Source organism: Gorilla gorilla, chromosome 16 (assembly GCF_029281585.2).
Source record: "Gorilla gorilla gorilla isolate KB3781 chromosome 16, NHGRI_mGorGor1-v2.1_pri, whole genome shotgun sequence".
NCBI lineage: Eukaryota > Metazoa > Chordata > Mammalia > Primates > Hominidae > Gorilla > Gorilla gorilla.
In genome coordinates, this window is record NC_073240.2 from 99,285,188 (window position 1) to 99,309,238 (window position 24,051).

Here is a 24,051-nt window from a genome sequence, read left to right on the forward strand (position 1 = left end):
TTCAGTGCTAGCATATCAAATTTCAAGTGATTTTGTATGCATGTCTTGTATCTGGTGACCTTGCTGAAATCTTTTTACTTTTAGAAGATTTTTGTAGATTTTTTGAAATTTTTGATGTAGATAATCATGTCATCTACAAAGAAGGATGGTTTTTACTTTCATAATTGGTATGCCTTGTATTTTTTTTCTTGCTTAATTGCACTGGCTAGAATTGTAAATACCATATTGAATAAGATTCATGAGAGCAGATAACCTTGTCTTATTCCCAGTCTTAGGGAGAAAGCATATATTCTTTCACTATTAAGTATAACATTTGCTTTAGGCTTGTAAAAACTTTTTATCGATTCAGGAAGTACTCTGGTTCCTATTTTTTCTGAGAGTTTTTGTCATATGAGTGTGAAATTTTGTCAAATAATTTTTCTTTATTCATTGATATAATCATGACTATTCATTAGCATGTTAATATGGTGGATTACATTGATTGATTTTCAAATATTAAACCAGTAGAAACATTATTGAATATACTGCTTAATATTGCTAACATTTTATTAATGATTTTTGGGTCTATATTCATAAGGAACATTTATTTGTCTGTAGTTTTGGGGGGTCTTTTGGATTTTGTTTGTTGTAGTTTTGTATGTGGGAGTTCTTTGTTCGTTGATTGTACTTTGTATGATTTTGATATCAGGGCAACATTAGCTTTATAATGTGTATTAACAAATGTCTCCTCCTTTTGTATTTTCTGGAAGAGATTATATAAAATTGTTGTTAATTCTTCTGTAAACATTTGATAGAAATATTCAGTAAAGTTATCTGGGCCAGGAGATTTAGGTTGGGAGGTGCTTAAATTCATAATTCAATTTCCTTAGTAGCTACAGGATGATTCAAATTACTTAATATTGGATGAGTTGTGATAGTTTGTGTTTTTTAAAAGAATTGGTGATCCATTTCATCTAAGTTGTCAAATTTACATATACAGAGTTGTTTGTAATAATTCCTTATACTTTTGATATCTGCAGATTCTGTAGCAATATATCCTAATTTCTGATATTGGTGATCAGAAAATTCTAATATTTTCTTTTTATCTTTATCAGTCTTTGAGATATGACAATTTAATGATCAAAGAAGCAGCTTTTTCTTTCCATTTTTCTGCTTTCAATTTTATTAATTTCTACTCCTATTATGTTTGCTATTATGCTTATTCTTTATTATTTCTTTATGATTCTTTATTCTTTACTCTTCCTAAGTTGCTGAGGTTGGAGTCTAAATTGTTGATTTGAAATGTTTCCTCTTTTCTAGTGTAGTCAATAAGTGCTATAAATTTACCTTTCAGCATGCTTTATCAGTATCTCACAAATTTTGATATTTTATATTTTAATTTTTCTTCCATCTAGTGTAAATTTTATTTCCCTAGAGACGTCCTTTTTGTTTCATGGGTTCTTTAGATATATTCTTTATTATCATTTGTTTGGATATTTTCCTATCTTTCTGTTTATTGGTTTCCAGTTTGATTGCATTGTGATCAAAGAACACACTTTGTGTGATTTTGTGTCTCCTTAATTTGTTGAGGTTTTATAACCCAGGATATCTCCAACTTGGAACAAGTTCTGTGGGTGCTTTAAAAAGAATGTGTTGAGTTTTTCATCAGTTTTTGTTGCGCATATTTCAAAGGTCTGTTGGTTGGTGCATACACATTTACAATTACTATGTCTTCCTAGTGACTTGACTTTTTACCATTCTGTAAGGTTCCTCTCTTCTCTGGTAATTTTATTTTCTCTGAAGTCTACTTTATCTGATATGAATATAGCCATTTCTTTTTTTCTTTGACTTCTTACATGATATATCATTTTAATCTTTTTTACTTTCAATTTGCCTATGTCATTATATTTGAAATAACCAGGTCTTTCCCCCAACATTAGGGATTACAATTTAACATGAGATTTGGATGGGGACACAGAGCCAAACCATATCATTACTCCCCTGGCCTCTCCGAAATCTCATGTCCTTCTCACATTTCAAAACACAATCATGCCTTCCCAACAGTCCCCCAAACTCTTAATTCAAAAGTCCAAGTCCAAAGTCTTATCAAGACAAGGCAAGCCCCTTCTACCTATGATCATGTAAAATAAAAAACAAGTTAGTTACTTCCAAGATACAGTGAGGGTACAGGCATTGGATAAATGTTCCCACTCCAAAAATGGGGCTACAGCCCCCATGTAAGTCCAAAACCCAGCAGGGAAGTCATTAAATCTTAAAACCACAAAATAATTTCCTTTGACTTCATGTCGTCTCACATCCAGGTCACACTGATGCAAGGGGTAGGCCCCCAAGGCCTTGGGAAGCTCCAACCCATGGCTCTATACAAGGTACAGCCCCTGAAGCTGCTTTCAAGGACTGGCATTGAATGCCTACAGCTTTTCCAGGTGTGTGGTGCAAGCTGTCAGTATCTCTACTAATCTGGGGTCTGGAGCATGGTGGCCCTCTTCTCAATGCTCCACTAGGCAGTGCCCCAGTAGAGGTTATCCATGAGGACTCCACCCCGTGCATCAGCCTTCTGCCTTGACTTCCAGGTGTTTCCATACATTCCTTGAAATCTAGGCAGAGGCTTCCAAACCTCAACTCTTGCCCTCTGTGCACCTGCAGGCTTAGCACCATGTTGAAGACACCAAGGTTTGCGGCTTGCACCTTCTGAAGCAATGGCCCAAGCTCTACCTTGACCCCTTTTAGTCACAGCTGGAGCTGGAGCAGCCATGATGGAAGATGCCAAGTCCCGAGGCTGCACAAAGCAACTGGGGCCTGTCTGCTTCTAATAGCATACACTCATATGCATGAAGACATTATCTGAAACTGGCACTTACATTTTAAAGGGAAGCAGAGCATAAAAGTTTGAAAAATTTAAAGCCTTCCTATGTAGTTGAAAAGAAAACCCCATTTTCTGGGGGAGAAATTAATGCCTGCTGCAGAAATTTGCATAAGAGGAGCCAAATGTTAACAGCCAAGACAACGGAAAAAATGCCTCCAAGTCATTTCAGAGATCTTTGCAGCAGCCTCTCCCATCCTAGGCCTGGGTCTAAAAGGGAAAAAATGGGTTTTTTTTTTTTTTTTGTATAGCCAAGCCTCATGCTGAATGCTTTGCTGCTTAGAAATTTCTTCCACTAGATACCCTAAATCATCTCTCTCAAGTTCAAAGTTCCACAGATCTCTAGAGTGAGGCGCAATGCCACCAATCTCTTTCTTTGCTGAAGTATAGTGGGAGTGATCTTTATTCCTTTTCCCAAAAACCTCCTCATCTCCACCTGAGACCTCCTTAGCCTGGACTTCACTGTCCATATCAGTATAGCATTTTGGAGATAACCTTTCAACAAGTCTCTAGGAAGTTTCAAACTTTCCCTCATCATTCTGTCTTCTTCAGAGCCTGCCAAACTGTTCCAACCTCTGCCTGTTACCCACTTCCAAAGCTGCTTCCACATTTTCAGGTAACTTTATAGCAATGGCCCACTTCTCTGGTACCAATTTTTTGTATTAGTTCATTCTCACATTGCTATAAAGAACTACCTGAAAAACTGGGTAATTTATAAAGAAAAGAGGTTTAATTAGCTCATGGGCCCCTCTTTCTCTGATCCTTCCTAGGCTTCCATAACCTGAATGTTTGATCTTTTGTGACAATATCCACAGGTCTAAGGGGCTCTGTTTGTTTTCTCAATTGCTTTTTTCTCTATGGGTTACATTGGATAGTTTTGATTGTTCTATCTTCCAGTTCACCGATTCCTCTTTCCCCTCTGTTCTGCCATTGATCTCATCCACGGATATGGTTACTTTAAGCTTTTGCACTTTTCATTGCTATAATTTTCATTAGGTTTTTTATATCTTCTATTTATTTGCCAAGTCTTTTTTTTTTAACCTATTTTAAAGATGTTTATAATTGCTCATTGAAATCATGGCTGCTTAAAAATCTTCATTAGAAAAAAAATGTTGTTAGATATTTCTAACATCTTTGTCATCTCAATGTTAGCATTTCTTGATTGCCCTTTTTCATTTGGTTCAAGATACTTCTAATTATTGACATAAAAAGCAATTTTTATTGAAACCTGGGTATTTCATATTATGTTCTGAAATGATTTTATTTAAATGTTCTGCTTTATATGGCTCTCTTTCACACCACTCTGTCAGGGGAAGGGTTACTGCCACCTTGTTACCGCTAGGTAGGAGTAGAAGTCCAGGTTCTCCACTTTGTCTCCATGACACTCAAGGCAGAGAGGGCTCCTCACTACTGACAAGTGGAAATAGAAGTTCTGTCTCTCCCCAGGGTCTCCACTGACATTGTGTTGGGTGAGAGCTCATTTCCAGTGAGAATGAAGGTCCTGGCTTGCTATTCAGCCTTTTCTGATGCCACCATGGTGAGGCTGTTGGGCAATCTAATTACAGCCTCATGAGAGTGAAAGTCTAAGCTTCCCATCCAGACTTTGCTGGAGTGGTTAAAAGTAAAGCCATTGTTTTTGCTTGGTGTTTGGGTGGGGTAGAGTGTTTGTTGCCCAAAACATTTTTGTCTTGCTAGGTCGCCCTGTTTCTGGTCCTTTGCTTAAAAACGGAAACCTTTTCTTGGAACTATTTTATCTGTGCCTAATGGTGCCCCCAGGTTACCAGCTTTTTCAGTTACAATTAAAGGGCATATAAGGCAAAAAGAACATCCAATAAACTCACCACATCATTCCTCAGGTGCCAAAGCCACTTTTCCGAGTCATCTTATGGTTGTTTTATATATAACATCCAAGGTACTTAATAAATTTATGGCAGAAGAAGAAAAGTACATCTACTCCATCTTCTCCTGTATCGTGTATCATTGGAAAATCCTTGAAAATGAGACCTGAGGAGATTTTGACATTTATATGAACTCACTTTGTTTTACGTAAGTAAGAAGCTAGAGAGAGGTTGAAAGTTTATCCAAATTACACAGCTGGTCACTGCTGGATTTGTTGCTAGAAGCCAGGTGACCTGATGTTTAGCCAGAATTCTGTTATCTTTAAGTCCCACCCTGAGATAGCTCTTCACCACTAGACATGTTTGTGATACGACCAAAACCTCTGTGCTGACCTCAGCAACTCCAATGAAGTCAGACTACGGTGATTTGACTTCGTGGTACCAAGCTCTATGCATCCAAGCCAAGCAAAAGCCTGTCTACACGCAGCCTTAGGTGTTCCTGGGGAGAGTCTTAGGTTGGAAGACCCCTGGAGGGGAGAAAAAGGAATCAATGATTATTTTTCTCAGAACAAGAAAAAAGTCACTTCAATGTGCCTTGTGTCTCCACCAGTTCTAAGGGTCTACCAGTTGCTGATTACTTTAATGGTCATAGATGCCAAAGGCAGAAAATTCAACAGATCCTTCTAGCCTTGTAGAGATATTAGGCAAACTTTTTTCATTAAATTTCTATTCTCTGCTTTGGTCAGAGTTTTCAATATTCCAGTGAAACCATCTTAGCTCTTTTCAGACAGACAAACCACAAGCCCAAAACCACAGAAGATGTGGGAAATGTTACAAGGGTGTGTCTCTTAATAGCCCTTCCTAAAATTAGCAAGGGCTCTTGTTGGAGTGACCATTTAAAATTACTTCTGCATTAATCCAAACAAAATGGCAATGTCGAAACTTTTAAAAATGCAAAGTTGCTGTCCCCGAAAGTAGGAGTTTCAGAGGACCAAAGCAAAAAATCAAAGATTAATTGTTCTTTCTGTACTTTACAGTTATTCTGACTCAGGGAATCAGAGTTGTAAGGGTCAGGGGAGTCTTTTAATCCCCAACCTAGAGGTGAGGAAGGTGCAGGAGCACACACCGTTATGGCATCTGCAATGACTCCTCCCAATTACAGTGAGGTGTTAATTTCTTTTTGCCCTTCCTGTCCCTCCCTTAGTCCAGCATATAATGAGCCAATGCGCACAGCTCTTAGTCCAGCAGATAACCAGCCACAGCTTTGGGCAGAGCAAAGGTATGGCCCTTCTGCAGTGGTTCCTGGCAATTTTTCCCTAGGGATTGGAGAGTGATTCAGAAATAGCAGTGTCTTGACCTGAAACATAAAAAAAACAGATTTCCATGAAGCTGGTCCAGGACCAGTGGTAGGGGTGGTCAGGATATGAGGAACGGAAACCCCTTTGTTCTCTAAACACCAGGCAAGAGAAAGGGTGACTGAGGGTTTTTCTGGGCACACAGGGTCCCAGGCACCTCAGAAAAGTCCCAGTGTTCCAAGCACGGCTTGGAATAACAGAAGCTCTGGACTGGAAGGTGCTTTGTACACCTGGATGACAAATCATTCCCTTATCCTCTGATTCCAGAGACCTGGTGCTATTTTGGAAGGGGTAGTCCTACAAAGGATGGCTGGATGAGGGATTAGCATAGAAATTGCTATTTTAGAAAAGGCAGTGGTGTTTGTTACTTCTCCCCTGGGTTTGTGGCCTGTAATTTATACCACAGAGGATATCATAGCATACTCCCATTAATCCTGACAGCATCCTGTGATGAGAAAAGTCAGATTCACAGAAGTTACATGATTCCCCTGAGGTCCCATGATCAGTCTGCAGAAGAATGGGGTCTGCAACAAAATCAGACTCAAACCTACACGTTTTGCTCCACTCAAGTACCTAAGGGGTACTTAGTTTTTGCCGTTTAATCATTAGTTCTTGGAGAGCTCCATGGATGCAGAGACATGTCCAAGGGACAGGGGCAAAGAAACTCACTAGGTTTTTCCCTTTGCTCCTTTAAGAAATAGCTGCTTCTCTCAAGCCCCTGCTCCTTTGTACTGGATGAGAAGAGGAATGGTGACTCTTTAACAATCTGCTCATTGCCTCAGCTCATTTCAACTCATACGCATTTGCATGTGAAAATTACCTTCCTCAGCTCCCAAATTGATGTTTGCATGTGCAAGGAGAGAGGCTCCTTTCTTTGAAGCTTGAGAAGACATTGGTATAAAAAATAATTATTATTTCCATTCTGATGCTCACCCTCTGGCCTCTTGTACCTCACACATCAGAGCGTGCCGACAAGAAACCACACACCCCAGAAAACATTTATTTTATTTTAAGTGTGGGGTCTAAGAGAAAAGCAGATATTGCTTACCTTGAATTTAGTCTGACAAAACCTATACCCTACAACTGAATTTCTCATGTTTTCTTGTTTTGTGTCACTTTCTGATATCAGCGGTAATTTGATTTCATTTTCACAGAACCATTTTACCAACAGGTGGTAGGATTCATCTTTTTTCTATAGATTGACATAAAAATAAGGCACGAGGTACAGGAAGAACTTGGCTAAAGTCACTAACACCATAATCTGCTGACTGATGCAGGTACAGAAGGCTGCTTCCTCCAGGTGCCAGAACATTCATTCAGAAGCCACTCTGGACCCCACAAGCTCCTGAGAGGTCCCAGCCTCTGCCTTCCCAACAGCGGGACCGCAGACCCTACCATTTGGCTGCACAGCATCCTGAAGCGTTGTTTTCCTCCCTAGTAACTAGCCAGCTGCTGGCATCCTCCTTTCCAAGACCTGGCTCTCTTGACCCACAAATTGCTCTGGATTTCACCCAGGCAAACAGAAAGGCAGGGACTAATTTGTTAGTACCACCTGCCTATGGTGATGATAACAAGGTTGATGAATCAATCACATTAACAGGCCCTCACTTTTGGTTTTACAAAAATGGCTTTTAACCACGGTACTCATTTTCAGATTTAATTCTAACAACAGTCACTGGGTAGACACGGCTATCCTCATTGGAAATATGGAAAACCAAGGCTCAAAGAGTAATTTTTTCAAGATTCACAGCCAGTAAGGTGTAAAGACATAATCTTGGCAAACTCCCCTGAGGATAATGCAACTAGGGGAAGCAAGGAGTGTTCATACATTCACCCCACACACCATGCCTTCCCAAAGCAGGTCCAGAGGGTATTGAAGGCCCCATTCCTCCTCCCTTTCTGCCCAAGTCTCTGAAAATCATGAGGTACCAAAGAAAGGAGAATGAGCAGCTCTAGAGAAGGAGATAGCACCGAGGCTAAACAAGGGATCATCTGTTAGTCACATCACATGTGGCTTCATCGGTTTTCTACCTTCTTTAAACTCCTTTTGACTGGAGAGGCTTGGAGCCACAGCCCAGAGGGGTCTTTGCCTTTAACAAGGCTCTGAACATCCAGACCATGTAGCCAACAGCCCCTTGGCCACATTAAAATAATTAACTGGTATGCCATTAGACTGAGGCAGCTCCAGCACCCTGGGTTCCTACATGAGCAAACCAAAACCTAATTCAGTGTAAATGGTAAAAGTAACCTTAAGCTTAACCACTCAGAAACTGCCAAGCAACCTCTCACCAGGGAATTTCCACTGGAGTAATCCAAATAAGGCTATGGCTCCACATTAATCAATCAATAATTTTCTTTGACTCACTTCCAGGTTCACCCTGTAAGTCTTCCCCTCATGCTCCTTCAGCAGAGCCCCCAAATTCTTGCAGTCTGGAGTTACCCAATTAATGAGTCAGTCTGCTTAAACAAAGTCTTTAAATTTTAATGTGCTTCAGTTTATCTTTTAAAGGCTACCAAGAGGAACTGAGGAAGAATCAGTCTCTGCATAGAAGCAACACTCTTCAACAGGCATGCAACAGCAGCAACTGGGCACCTGTCAGATGAAAGCACTATGAGCTGTGTGGGACTCCAGAAACTAAGGGCAGCACAGAACACTAGTGATGCTGTGGGTCCCCCTAGAAGCATTTCCACAAGAGGAGCTTCACTGGACTCTCACCGAATGCCTCCGAGAAGTCTGTTGAGCAGAAACAATTACCCCCAATTAATACATGAAAATAACTGGGGCTCAGGGAGTTTACATAAATAGGTAGGTAGATAGCCTTCATTCAGTATTCTCCGCAGGACAGGCATTACAGTGTCCATTTCCATGAATAATCTTTCAATCCTCACAACAGTCCTATGGTGTCCACCTTAAAGAGGAAAAACTCCGAGGTTTGGAGGGATTATGTGATGTGCCCAAGGTCATTAAGTCAGCAGTGGGATGGGGTCCCACACTCAGGTCTTCTGGCCTCAAGTCCAGAGCGCTGTCTACAACTCAGCAAAGGCCAAATTTTATCCCCAAGCCTCCTAGAAACCCCTAAGTAGTCACTAACACAGCATATATCCTTTATAGGCTTGTCAGAGCCCCCAGATAGACACAATGACACAACATATTAAGTGGCATGCTTCAAATAAGGAAAATATGAGTCTGCATGTTAATTTGGGAAAGACTATTCCCAGTAAATAAGTGTTTAAGGCCTGGACTTCAGGGAGTTTCCAGGATGGATGGTACATAGAAATAGGCAGGGGTGGGAGGTCAGACTTTCCCTAGAGTTGAATTTTTTCTTGAATATTTTGGTCCAATTTATGGTAAATTCTGTTTATACACAAGGCCTTCTGAAGTAGATTTTAATCTCTCAAAATAATCTGGAGTTAGAGCACGCAGCAGCAACTGCCTTATAAACTGCAGAGGAAGTGAAAGATGATAGCTATAATATAACCGTTTCATTCAGCATAATAGGAAATAAAGTGGAATGGGTGATTGGAGCAGATATGGCACAGAGCAAGTACCAAGCATTACTCACACTCTTGAAATGATCACAATTACATGCATCTCCTCATGTCTATGGGCAAAATAACCCATGAAAGAATATCTGCTGAATGTGAAGTGGGGGGAACAGGAGGTTTTTAGGGGGGGAACAGGAGGTTTTTAGGAGGGGAACAGGATTCATTACACTCTACATCGTAAAGACACAAATCCACTTGACCAAGGGATGTCTGTGCATTAGCTCCAGGGCAGCTCGGAATCCCTGGAGGATGATACAGCACTTCACAACCGAGCCATGGGATGAGAGGCTGGTTTGGATCTCTGTCCTGGACAAGAGAGCCTGCTGCACCCAGGCTGGTTAAAGCAGTAATCCTGGAGATGCCAGTGGCAACTCCCACATGGCCTCTGGTGTCTTTACTCTTTATACTGAGAATGGTCATGACTGAGTTATCTAAATGAGGTTTCTTCTTGGAAGATGCAGCATCTGCTTTGAGTGTGGCTGCTGTAAAAGTGTAGATTTCCCAATCCACTCAATGCCTCCCGTTTTGCAGGTAGCGGTCACAATCCCTCCATGAAACTGCCTGCAAGCCCTACCCTCCTGCACTCACTGTAAAGTGCAGCACCACATACTCTGGTCAAGGAAGGGCTCTGTTCGGAGACAACTGTTGTATTGCATCTATGGTCGCATAAGAGAAGTCTCTAAATTTCCAGCAGTCCTAAAGAGCAGATGAGAAGGTCACAGAAGACAGTGACTCAAGGCCAACGTCATGCAACTCGCAGATCTTCCCTACCCTGCAGCCCTGAGCTCTGGGCTTATCCCCAGAAGTGTCACCTCTTATAAGCTTTACCTGGAGCCTAAAATCATGAGAAACCTCAGGCTTCCTGGATAAAGACCAAGAGAGCATGCCAAAGAGGACACCGTTTCTCCAAACCCAACCTGTGAAGGAAGACCTGGGATAAATTACTTGACCCTCTGCTAAGGAAATATGTCAAGTGGGGGAATATCTGTCACCTGCCAACTTAAAGCCCTTCAGAAGCTGTCTGCCACCTTGGATATGCAGTGCACACCCCACCAAGCACCAACCCCAAGGGTGCTCCACTTCCAAAAGCCTCTGTGGTTCAACTTGTTTGACATGCACTCCCAGGTCCAACCTCCTCTTGCAGACTCACAGTGCATGCAAGCATTGTAAAGGCTCTGAGAAGTCACAAAGTACGTAAATCCACTCCTCTTGCAAACTCCTTTTGATATGAGCATCCCATCATCAATTTTGCAGAGCAGGGTGAGCCAATTTATTGAGAGAATCTGATACATTTCCATGCTGGTGGAAGAGTCAAATAAAAGAGCTCTGCTCCCCATCTTAGGCCATTGTGTTGCAGACATGGGACTTCCTTTGTGTCTAAGGTCAAGTTTAAATATCTTTGCATTTGAAAGAATTAACTGGCACAAGTAGTAGAATGGGGCTCTAGAGTTTGAGAGAGGTAGACACTTAAGCATCAAGCCCTAATGAGAAGAGATTTATCGAACAAGAACAGGCCTCTAGCTTGGAGTTTGGAGTTTCTGTCTTGAGAAGGGGCAGTCTCTGAGTGAGGGGATGGTGGACATACAGGTCCTGTGCACCTGCAGCTAAGCCTCAAGAAAGACTCAAATGGACAAGTCTGGCTGGAAATGGGGAAGCTACCCCCCCCCCCGCCACACACAAACACACACCACTACCACCATCAAAAGGGGCCATGCTGGCTTAGAAACTGAGCATGAGTGGAATTTAGTGTGCACCAATTACAGAAAGCCCTCCTCAAGCATTCCAGTATGTGTCAGTTCCCTGCAACCTTCCCACAGTGGGTGAGTAGGAGGACAATGGCCCTTAGATAATTGTGCTTAAATTTTCTACCTCACAAGTGCATGGTAGTTCAGTCAGATTTAATTAGATTTGCAGAAACAGAGTAATAAGACTTTCCTTACACTTCAGTCTCACTTGTGACTGCATATTCAAACTGCACCCCAGGAGTTACACATACCAACACTCCATGGAACTTGTTTTCTGCATAGTACTCATTAGGAAATGCTTGAGAGGTTTGACTTTGTACTTTTCCCCAAATCTTTACCTCCTTTCCATCCCTCTGTAAGTAAGTTGAGGAAAAACGTTATTCTAGTAATTAAATAAATATGACCTCAAATAGAGCTGAATGTCAACATTCTTTCAAACATCTGGACCAAAAGTAAAAACCTGATTTGGCCTTTTTCATTTCACATTTTGGAATACCTGGATATTTGACCTCTCACAGACAGCCAAATTTTCTTCCATTAATTTCTTCACTACTTTGACCTGAAGAAAAATTTTTGAATCTATTCACCCGTTTTATGAAAGTAAATTACCATGAATTGCGTGTTTAAAATAATCTTAGGATTATTTAAAGTCCTAGAAAAAAATGTTCATGATAATATTGATGAGCAAAATGTAAGTCAAGAAACAGAATGCTCCACATATACAGTCATGTTCTATAAAGTTGCTGCCAACACTGAATTAGCAAATATTGAACCACTGCTCCTAAAGGAAACAAAGGATTAGGTTCCTGTGAGCCTCTGGTCACAATATTTTTGTTAATTGATTAATACACAATCTTTGTTTTTTGTGTTTCTGCTTAAATAAGCCTTATTTAGTATACATTATTGCGTCACTAACTGGAACTCACTACTGACAGCACTGTAACTTACTTAGGTCTGAAGGAAACTTATCTAATACACATGACTTTCTCTGTGCAGTACACTACAGCCATCCTGGAGTGCAGGAACACTAGACAGCACTTCAGCAGTACTCTTGGGGGCCATTTCAAAAGGCAAGATCACCAGCAAAAACACAGAAATGCAAAATATGCGACACTAAACAGACAATGAAAAGCACATTTGTTTACAATATAAGAGCTCCAACAGTAAGGCAGAGCTTCTCTGTATTCAGCCTCAGCTGGGAATGTGGTCCTCAGATAACTCAAACATTTTGCCTCTCTGCACATGTCTGTGAATGGCCATGACAGTGGCATGAGTATTGATTTGGGGGCTATAAATAAATTTCAATAAGTGAATTTGCAAATACAGAATCCACAAATAATGAGAAACTACTACTGTTTTTATAATCATAAAGAATGTTATTAAACTTAAATAAAATCTTGGCCCTCATGGGATGACAAGAATAGTGATTGCAGAATAGACGTACTCAGTGTGTTCTGAGCAGCACAATCCAAATTTCTCTCCTTGAATTAGACACAATTGCTCCATTTTGCTGATAATCAACACAATTGGATTTTCCCTTCTGATTCCACCCTTTTCCATTGATCCTATAGACATCACAAGAAACAACTGTGGCCCCATTTTCTTTTATCATAAATTTATGATTATAAGAAGACACTCCCCCATTTTCCCAATGTGAAAATTTTAATATAGGATCCTTAAATGATGCAAATAAGCTTGCAATATTTTAGACCAAGTAGCCAATGTAGTTGCACATAATTTTAACCTTACAAATCACAGAATAAGGTGTTATTGTTAAAAGATTGCTTTTTTTGGCTAAGTATTTCATAAGATAATTTTATTCAAACTGCTCACATATTTTAACGTCCATTTCTCCAGCATCCCTGGGACCAGATTTTTAACCATTATATGCCATTTCGCATTTATGTCCGCTTCCCTTCTAAGTTGCTATACACACTTTTAAAACATATAAATGGCACAATCACTCTAATTTTTATCCCAAGCTTCAAGTATCCACTGCCACAACATTAGGATAGTGCTATGCCTCAAATCTCCTGTGGCGATCTGACAAAATATTTCTTTTTAACGTGTCCTTCAAAAGCTAATCTACAATTAATGACACTTCAAAAGCTGAAGTCTTCTTCCTAAGGATGATTACTACTCAAGTATTAATATTCTTTCCCACTCCCACTCTTCTCCCATTCTTCCTGGTGACCTATGAGTATCCTAAACTAGAATTGATTGAAATCATTTAAGGCTAAGTGTGTCTTCCTTACACAATTCATATTGTTTAAAGTAAAACAACTAAGATACTGTCCTATAATAGAAGGTAATTTGTAAGGATTTGAATATTGGGCAACTCCTTCCTTTCGGAGAAATAATTCAAGGGAGGGGAGGAGGGAAATCTTCCTTACAGCTGGGCACATATTATAATTTTATTCCAAGAAACTAACAAAGCCTCTCCATGGGCCATGGGCCCCTCCTAGAAAATCTAACCTCCTATTTCCCAAAGCTTGACGAACCATGCCTTTATCCATGTATCTGGTGGTGAGGAAAAGCTAGCACGGAATTAGTACACAGGGTGATGGAACTGGATATTAGATCTTTGTCAGGTAATAGTTTGCAAATATTTTCTCTCATTCTGTGGGTTGTCTGTTTACTCTGTTGATAATTCCTTTTGCTGTGCAAAAGCTCTTTAGTTTATTAGGGCCCACTTGTCAATTTCTGGTCTTGTGGCAATTGCTTTTGAGGACTTAGTCATAAATTCTTTGCAAGGCTATGTGCTGAATGGTATTCCCTGGATTTTCTTCTAGGATTTTTATTGTTTGAAGTCTTACCTTTAAATCCTTGATTCATCTTGAGTTAATTTTTGTATATGGTGGTAAGTAGGGGTCCAATTTTACTTGTTTTGGTTTCATGTGAATTTTAGAAGTTTTTTTCCTAATTCTGTGAAGAATGACATTGGTAATTTGATAGCACTGAGTCTGTAGATTGCTTGGCGCAGTATGGCCATTTTAACAATATTAATTCTTACAATATACAAGCATGGAATGTTTTCCCATTTGTTTGTGTCATCTCTGATTTCTTTCAGCAGTGTTTTGTAGTTCTCTTTGTGAAGATTTCACCTTCTTGATTAGATGTATTCTTTGGTATTTTATTTTTTGATGCTATTGTAAAAGGGATTGGGTTCTTTACTTGGCTCGCAGCTTGAATGTTATAGATGGATAGACATGCTGCCAATTTTTGTTCATTGACTTTGTACCCTGAAACCTTGATGAAGTCATTTATCAGGTCAAGGAATTTTTTGGATGAGTCCTTAGGGTTTTCTAGGTATAGAATTATATCATCAGTAAAGAGAGATGATTTGAAATCTTATTTTTCCTATTTGGACGCTTTTTATTTCTCTTGCCTGATTGCTCTGGCTAGGACTTCCAGTACTATGTTATTTAGGAGTAGGGAGAATGGGCATCTCTGGCTTATTTTTGTTCTTAAAGGGAGTGCATCCATCTTTTGCCTGTTCAGGATGACGTTGGCTATGGGTTTGTCATACATGGCATAAGGTATGTTTCTTCAATGCCAAGTTTGTTGAGGGTTTTTACCATGAAGGGATGTTGGATTTTGTGGAAATTTTTCTGTCTATTGAGATAATCATATGGTTTTTGTTTTTAATTCTGTTTGTGAGTCACATATATTTTCATATGTTGAACCAACCTTGCATCCCAGGAAGAAAGCCTACTTGATTGTGATAAAGTAACTTTTTGGTGTGCTGGTGGATTCAGTTTGCTAGTATTTTGTTGAGGATTTATGCATCTATGTGCATCAGGAATATTGGCCTGTGGTTTTCTTTTTTCATTGTGTCTTTGCATACAATCAAGGAGGAGTTCCTCCTCCTAGATTTTTTGGAATAGTTTCAGAAGATTTAGTACCAGCAATTTTCCGTATGTCTGGTAGAATACAGCTGTGAATGTATCTGGTTCAGGGCTTTTTATGGTTCACTTCTGACTGATTCGATTTTCGAATCTGATATTGGTCTGTTCGAGATTTTAATTTCTTCCTGATCCAATCTTGGGAAGTTGTGTTTCCAGGAATTTGGCCATTCCTCTACATTTTCTAGTTTGTATGCATAGATGTGTTCATAATAGTCTCTGAGGACCTTTTGTATTTCTCTGGAATTGATTATAATATCACTTTTGTCACCTCTGTGCTTATTTGTTTTTTGCAGTCTATCAAGCTTGCTTATTTTTTCAAAGAGCCAACCTTTGGTTTTATAAACCTTTTGTATGGAATTTTGGGTCTCAATTTCATTCTGTTCTGCTCTGATTTCAGTTATTTATTTTCTTCTGCTAGCTTCGGGGTTAGTTTGCTCTTGCTTTTTAAGTTCCTCTAGGTGTGATGTTACAGTGTTAATCTGAGATCTTTCTAACTTCTTATTGTAGGCATTTAGAACTATAAACTTTCCTCTTAATACTTCTTTTGTTGTATCCAGAGATTTTGCTATGTCTGTTTCTGTTTTCATTTATTTCAAATACTTTTTTAGTTTCTGCCTTAATTTTGTTGTTTACCCAGAAGTCATTCAGGAGCAAGTTGCTTAATTTCCTTGTAATTTTGTGGTTTTGAGAGATCTTCTTGGTCTCTTCTTCCTGATATTGATTTCTTCTTTTATTCCACTGTGATCCAAAAGTATGGTTGGTATGATTCCGATTTTAACATATTGAAATGCTTTATGGCTTAACATGTGGTTGATCTTAGAGTATATTTTATGTGCAAACGAGAAGAACGTATATTCTGTAGTTGACGGATGGAGTGGTTGGTAGATATCTATTAGGTCCAATTAGTCAAGTGTCAAATTTAAGTCTAGTATTTCTTTGTTAGTTTTTTGCCTCAATGATATGTTGAACACTGTCAGTGGAGTGTTGAAGTCTCCCACTATTACTGTGTGGGCTATATAAGACTTTTCATTGGTCTGGAAGTACTTGCTTTATGAATCTGGGTGCTCCGATGTTGGGTATTTATATATTTAGGTTACTTAAGTATTTTTGAATTGAACCCTTTATCATTACATAATGCCCTTCTTTGTCCTTTTTTTTTTTTACTGTTGTTAAAGTCTGTTTTATCTGATATAAGAATAACGATCCCTGCTCTTTTTTCATTTGTGTGATAGATCTTTCTCTACCTCTTTACTTTGAGCCTATGGGCATTGTTACAAGTGAGATAGGTCTCTTGAAGATGGCAGATGAATGGGTCTTACCCTTTTCTTTTTTAATCCAACCTGGCACTGTGTGCCTTTTAAGTGCAGCATTTAGACCATTTACATTCAAGGTTCATATTGCTATGTGAGGTTTTGATCTTATTGTGGAGTTGTTAGCCGGTTACTTTGTAGTTTCTATTGTGTAGTTTCTTTTTAGGGTCTATGGACTAAGTACCTAAGTTTCTTGTGTGAAAACCCATTTTTAAAAAAATATAGAACGCTTCATGCATTTGTCATCCTTGTACAGGGGCCATGCTAATCTCTGTATTGTTCCAATGAAAGCCCGTTTTTGAATGGCCAAAAAAATTACTCTATGAACAGCCTCTCTAAACAAGAGGTTCATATGGCAAATAAACCTACAAAGAGATGCTCAGAGTCATGAGGAAAATAATCAAAACCACAGGGAGATACCACTATATACATATGAAAATGGCTAATTTTTTAAGTGACAATACTTAGAGCTGGTGAATACATGAAGCAACTGGAACTCTCCTAAATAGTACTTATTACTGGTAGTGATGAAAAATGGTGCAGCTACTTTAGACAAGAGTTTGGTAGTTTTTATAAAAGTAAACCTCCACCTGCCATATGACCCAGCAATCCCACTACTAGGTATTTACACCAGAGAAGTAAAAACATACATTCACGCAAAGATCTGAATGTTAATGCTCATACATACTTGATTTGGAATTGCCAACAATTAGAAATGACCCAAATGTTCCTCAACTGGTGAATGGATAAACAAATTTTGATATATCCATGCACTAAAATGTTACTAAAATGAAAGAAAAAAACAGAGAAGAACTGATGCTGAAACAACATGAGTGAATCTCAAAGCATGTTACGTGAAAGCAGCTAGATACAAAAGCCATCATGCTATCTGATGCCATTTATACGATCCGGAAAAAGTAAAACTATAAGGAAAGAAAACAGATAAGTGGTTATCAGAGGCTGGGAATGAAAAAACGAGGCTAACTGCAAAGAGGCAAAAGGTAACTTTATAGGGGATTCAGTGGTTATTACACAATTGAAAATTTTACTGTATGTAAATGATTCCTCAATAAGTCTGATATCTCAATAAATCTGATATCTCAAGGTTACTATGGGCAGCATAGTAGGCTATCTAAACTGTTTATCAAACAGAGAAGAATAATGAAAAACTCATAACTTCCTGGGAACAGGTCTGGCCACCTCCCTTCAAAGATGCTAAAGTCTCTACAAGTTCAGACAAGGCCTTGGTTGAACTGTTTCTTATGGGGAAAGCATGTAATATCATCATCCACCCCAAATACAAAGTGATGATATTATCTTTCCCTACTAGGGAGAGATATTTCAAGTATAAATGTGATCTTAATTAGATGCTCCTCTTTCCAACCCAGTTATGAATTCAGTTTCACCCATGTAAGAAGTAGATGGGAGAACCTGAGTAAAGCCAGTCACTGGGAAAACAGCATTAGCATAGATGTGGAACCTAAAAAGCATATGACAGGTATACTTTTATAACCTTGTCCACGACATTGACAATTATGATCTCAATGGGCATTTCTATTTTGCCTTTTCAGTATGTTCATAATATACTACAAAAACAGTCCATTTGAATGATGTCCAATTTTAAAATATGAGATCAAAGAAACACAAAAACCTATTCAAATGCTGTGTGCTAAGATGCTCTGTCGTCAATAATACTGAATTAGTACGAGCTTTTGGCTATTGATTTCATTACTCTGACAGCTGAAATAGCATGTTCATGCCTTATGTCTCTCTTGACTGTTTGGGGTTACAAAAAGAATGCCAGGTTATGTATGGTGTTTTCTAAATTAACTTGAGCTCTGCATTTGTCTGCAGGCCTACAAGGTTCAAACCGTAGGCTTGGTACCTGAGGAGGTGGCAGGCACAAGTGGAAGTTTCCGCTTGGCTAGGTGCCATTGTCATAAGAAGCCAGTGTCACCTCTTGTAATGTTAAAGGAATTATTTAATCTTTTAAAACAGATTAAATAATGCATTCTACCCTGAAAGAGATAAAGTAGTGCATAAAGTACAAAAGTAATCCCTTTGATAAGTATGCGATCATGCTTATCTATTTTCTGTCATGACTGTGAAATCAGAGTGAAAATTTAACAGTGATTATAAACATCTTAAAATTTACAGTTGCAAGAAAAAAAAAGAGGTAGTGATGGTGATGAAAATTGCAGTGTCATGGCTAGTTCAGAAAAGCTTCTTTCTTCAGAATGCAGCAGGCTTCCAGGAACAGCAGAGGGAGGGGCTGTGCCTGTCAGACCAGAAACAGCAGCAGGCCAAAGGGCCTGTTTTCCATTCCTCCCAAACCTCCACCAACAGAAAACCTCCTGGATGATCCGAGTAACCATAACATCTTTTCTTTATTTCACTCAGAAAAGGCAAATTTCAACACAGGAAGTTACCCTGACCTCCAGGGATGCTGAATTGAACCCAGAAGATGGACTCCTCAAAATGGCACGAAAAGACTGAAATGATTTATTTTAAGAAAATGACAAAGAATTATTTTAAGAAAATGACAAAGAAAAAGAGAAGGAGAGAGGAAGCCACGATGAAGGAGAGAGAGCAATACAATTTTGGAATCTGCAGAGCCCTGGGCCAAAAATGCAGGCACTCAATTTGGAGAGTGGGAGGCAGGAGCACAGCAGTTCTTCTCTCTGACCCTTCCTGAGGGATCAGGGCCTGAACACACCTGTCATGGATGGGGAAAAGGGCTTATGAACAGGTGTACATTTCAGCCTGAAATAGAGGAGCAGTGAACCCCAGGATCCCATCCAACCCCATGCAGCAACTACCACCCTCCAAGCCCGCAGGGCCCATTCTGGAACAGCTAAAACAAAGAGGTCTGATCTCCTGCTCTGGAGATCAGGGAAATGGATACAGAAGTATAAGGCAGAGGACTAGAAACAGGGATCAGAGAATGGTAGCGAGATCTGCCTTCCCACCGCTGAGTCACTGGCTGTGCCCCACCTACACACCAGCACACATGTGCAGCCAGGCAAGAGAAACGATGCGCATGGGATTCCCTCCTCCAGAAGGAGGGAATTTCACAGTATTTCGTGGTATTTAACTTTTTCTCTGATTTGGTTAATTTATGAGAAGTATCATCATGTGTCAGGAGCTGCATGGAGGACAAGGCTGTTTAGATTATGTAATACTTGATAGAAGACAATAAAACAGATACAATGTATGTCAGAGTTACGAGGCATACTCACAAAACCAGTACCCCAACTCAACCACCAAACTCAGAAAGAGACCATGCCCAACATAGGGCATCCCCTTAAGACCCCCTGACTGCACCCCTCTGCCTCTGCCTCTGCCTCAGATGGAACAACTATTTCCAGTTTTCTGCTTATCCTTCTCATTTAAAAAAAAATTTTTTTCAGATTATGTCTGTATTCCTAAACAATATACTGTTTAGCTTTGCTTGGATATTAGCGTGATAAAAATGGTATCATCCCGTATTACTGACTATGAAGTTTTGAGGCTGTCACCTATCCATTTCATGATGGTGGCAGCTTTGGGTCATTCATTTCCACAGTTGTATCATATCCCACTGAGTAAATATACCCAGCTTTTATTCATCTGCTTTCCAGTGGTTGGACATCTACATTATTCTCATTCTGGCTACTACCAAGGCTGCTAAAAACATTCTGTTTTACATGCTTCTTTAGTACTCAGGGGCAGGAATTTCTCCCAGGTATATAATCAGTGGGTTCACAGTACTTATATTCAGGTTTATAAGCTATGCTCTTTGAAGTGCTTATATCAGCTTACACTCATGCCAACAGTGTATGTTCTGTTTTTATATTTGTGAGTACTTGATCTTATCAAATTTCTTAATTTTTATAAATTGAAGAGTATTTAAAAAGTATCATATAATGTCTTAATTTTCATTTTCTTGAAAATTAGTATTTTCAATTAAAGGCAGCCAAGAAATTTTTAAGAAATGTAGTCAAGAAAATAAACTCAACCCATACTATTGAGTTTTTCCTCATTTTTTTTTTACTATTTATGTTTCCACCTACAAGAAATGTCTACTTGTATCCTTTTTCCTCTTTTCCATTAGGTTATTTTTCTGAATTTATAATGGTTCTTTATATATGCTGGATACTAATCCTTTTCCAGCTGTACATGTTACAATTACATCTATACGTTTTAGATTTGTCTCTTCCTATTTTATAGTGCCTTCTAAAGAATTTTTTTTTTTTTTTGAGATGGAGTATCACTCTGTCACCCAGTCTAGAGTGCGGTGGTGTGATCTTGGCTCACTGCAAACTGTACCTCCCGGGTTCAAGTGATTCTCCTGTCTCAGCCTCCTGAGTAGCTGGGATTACAGGCACCTGCCACCACACCTGGCTAATTTTTGTATTTTTAGTAGAGACAGGGTTTCACCATGTTGGTCAGGCCGGTCTCAAACTCCTGACCTCAAGTGATCCACCTGCCTCAGCCTCCCACAGTGCTGGGATATCAGGTGTGAGCCATGCACCCGGCCTAAAGAACATCTTAATAACTAAAAAAGTAATCCATATTCAAGGTGAAGAACTCTCAGTATCATTAAAATGTCAAGTCTACCAAAAGCAATCTATAGCTTCAGTCCACTTCCAGACAAAATCCCAACTGGTTTTTAAGGTAAGTTACCTTGTAATTCACATTCCTGTTTGAGTCAATAATTATTTTGTGCAAAAATGAACATGGAATGGAATAAGCAGGCTTTCCTACACCTGGAATAGTGGAGCAGGCATGAGTCACATGGAAGCAGGTTTGAGTCTGAGTCCTATGTTCACCAGCTCTGCACTTGAGCAGAGTACTTCTCAAAGTGTCTATTTTCCTGTTTTTATTGGAGATAAGAATAACTAATGATAGCACTGCTAAGCGAGATAACATATATAAACTCTTCTAGAGTCATGGTACATAGTAGGTGCTCAGTAACGTGCAGACTGCCTTCGTCCCCATGCTTCCCTTTGTCTCACCATACTCCCTTGAAGCATAGGGCTATATGGGCTTCCTGAGCCCAGCAGCCCAGCCCCTGTTAGAAAAGAGAGGCTCCCAGAGGCCCTACCCTTGGCTGGACACCCTGAAGTTCTCATGGGGGACTGAGCTACAGATGCCTGCAGGGACTAGGTACCTGGGCATGGAGGAGGCAAATAGATAGTCAGGGCCCACAGGCCCAGGTCATCCTACCCCCATCCACAGCCATGGAGACTGATTTAATAGTAGTATTAAAAATAATGAACAATAAATAATATAATATAAAATAATATAATAAATTTAATAAATAAATAATGCTATTTATTGTAAAACCACTTAGCAAAGTCGAAGTAGCCCCTAAGATTAGTGTCACTTTCATTATTGTTATTTTTACATGTCAGTTGCTTTACATGGATTATCTCATTTAATTCTAACGACCCTATCAGATCAGTCTTACAATTTTTTTTTTTCTTGGCGCTTGACAGCCCAATATGCAGAGGCTCAGAGGTGCCAAACAGGTTCCTTGTGCAGGGTCATGTGGGTACCAAGTGTTGGAGGCAGGATGAAAAGCAACCAATCCACTTCCACTGAGGCCCCACCTCCCACTGTTGTTAGCTCAGTGCCAAATAGCTGCCTTTCACTCCATGTCATGGACAGTCTAGCTCATGGTATGCTGCCAACTGGACTCTCCATCTTGACCAAACCTCCACAAGGCCTCATGTTTGCAGGGTCCTGTAGACACAAAGTCTGCGCCTCCTATTCAGACCTCAGCCTTTCCCTGCAGTGTGGACACTCCACAGAGCACCTGGTAGGAACAGGCCCCTTTCCCTTTTCCTAGGCAGAGTGCCCTATGACTCTTCTGCCCACAAGCCCAGTCCTGTAGTCCCACAGTTTTCACGACCCATCCAAGGCTCACAGAACCCATCCACAGCTGAACCTAAGCAGAGTGGACTTTTGCCAGGTGCGCACCTGGCCAATACACTGCCTATCTTGCAGCATGGTGTTGTGGGTCAGCAGGGAGCCATGTAACCCACAGACTGGAGAAAATAATGACTAACCAAGACAGGTGTATATAAAGAATTCAGTGCAACATTTTATAGTAAACCTTCAATGTTTGGCTTTACTGTAAATGCCATTGTTGCTTCTAGACATCTGCACCTATATTTGCTCCATGTATTAACTCACAATGACTTCTGATGAGACTAATTGCTTACAGTCATGCAAAGGCAGAGTGTACTAGTGCACCTTGCTATGGGCCTCAGCTCTGTCATTCACTGCCACCTTCAGACAGTCATTCCCCTTCCTGACTTTTCTATCTGTAAAAATAAATAATCAGTGATCACCAAGGGCCCTTCCTGGTAAAACGTATCTCCTTCCATTAGCTTTCCAATTATGCATCCAGTTCAACCAATTAACAAATTTGATTAAATGATGTTCCACGGCCTGCCAAAAGTGAAAGTCCTTTTCATCTCTATGCTAGAACATGATTTAAATCTGTTTCTGTATCATGCAGAATGGAAAATACGGAGCACTAAGATCAAAAATAGCAGCCAGAAAAGGCCTTGACTGTCTCTTCCTTTCCCCTGGAATGTGATACCAGGCAATACCTGGCCCTTTCCTGAGCAGATGAAACTTACACTTCCGGGCATCTCACTTGCACTCACATAGGCACCTTGCATGGCCTGGGGAGGGACTTCAGCAGTATATGCACATGGTCATATGTTTTTGTCCTATTTTCAAAAGTAAGACATTTTAGCTGCAATCAGTGAAAGCTGTGTCTCTTCCCACTGATGATGCCCCCCTCCAATCAGGCCTTCCATCATGTTAAGTGGAAGGGGAGTGAGACTCCCCATGAGAACTTTTGGTGTCTAGCTAAGGACAAATCGAGTTGGGGGCACATTGACTTGAGTAGAATATGTGCATGTGGTTCACAGTAACTTCCTTGGAGAGCTGAGTTATTGCTCTCCTGCTGTAGGAATGACGTCCAGGGATACTTCTACTACCCTCCAAGCAGACTCACTGAGAGCCATGACACCAAGACAGAGCATGTCCTGATATGGTCATGTGCTACTGTCCACAACACCAGGAGCATGTGATTAGAGAAGGAGAAAAAAATAGATACAGAAGCTGGTCTGAAATATCCTTCCAAATCTCACAACTCATATAGGACATATGAAAGAAAATTCATGGAGGAAATTTAAAATTTGGCAACAATTCTAAATATTTACCTGACATAAAAGTGCTTTTTATCCGTATAGCAGGTTGAGAAGCTAAAAGAAACATCTCAAACTATGAATAACATCAAAAAATGTTCAATTAACCACAACAGAGTAAAGACTCCATTATCTTGAGAGTCTCTCTATAAAAAGCAATATCAAAAACACTGCTATCAAAGATGATGCAGGCAAAAGATCAAAAAAAATTACAGAGTATTCCAGGCAGATAATTAATTTAAAATATTATGTTATTTTGAGATGTTTGTAGTTTTGTCAAC

The 24,051-nt window shown here is 39.7% G+C and overlaps 1 long non-coding RNA gene and 1 pseudogene across 1 annotated transcript in view; both read right to left on the reverse strand.

The window, feature by feature from the left end:
- The window catches only part of LOC134757289 (uncharacterized), a 208,933-nt gene that overhangs the window by 177,291 nt on the left and 7,591 nt on the right, over positions 1-24,051 (reverse strand). The gene's annotated exons all lie outside the window — the stretch shown is intronic.
- LOC115930852 (uncharacterized) lies at positions 16,778-16,874 on the reverse strand (annotated as a pseudogene).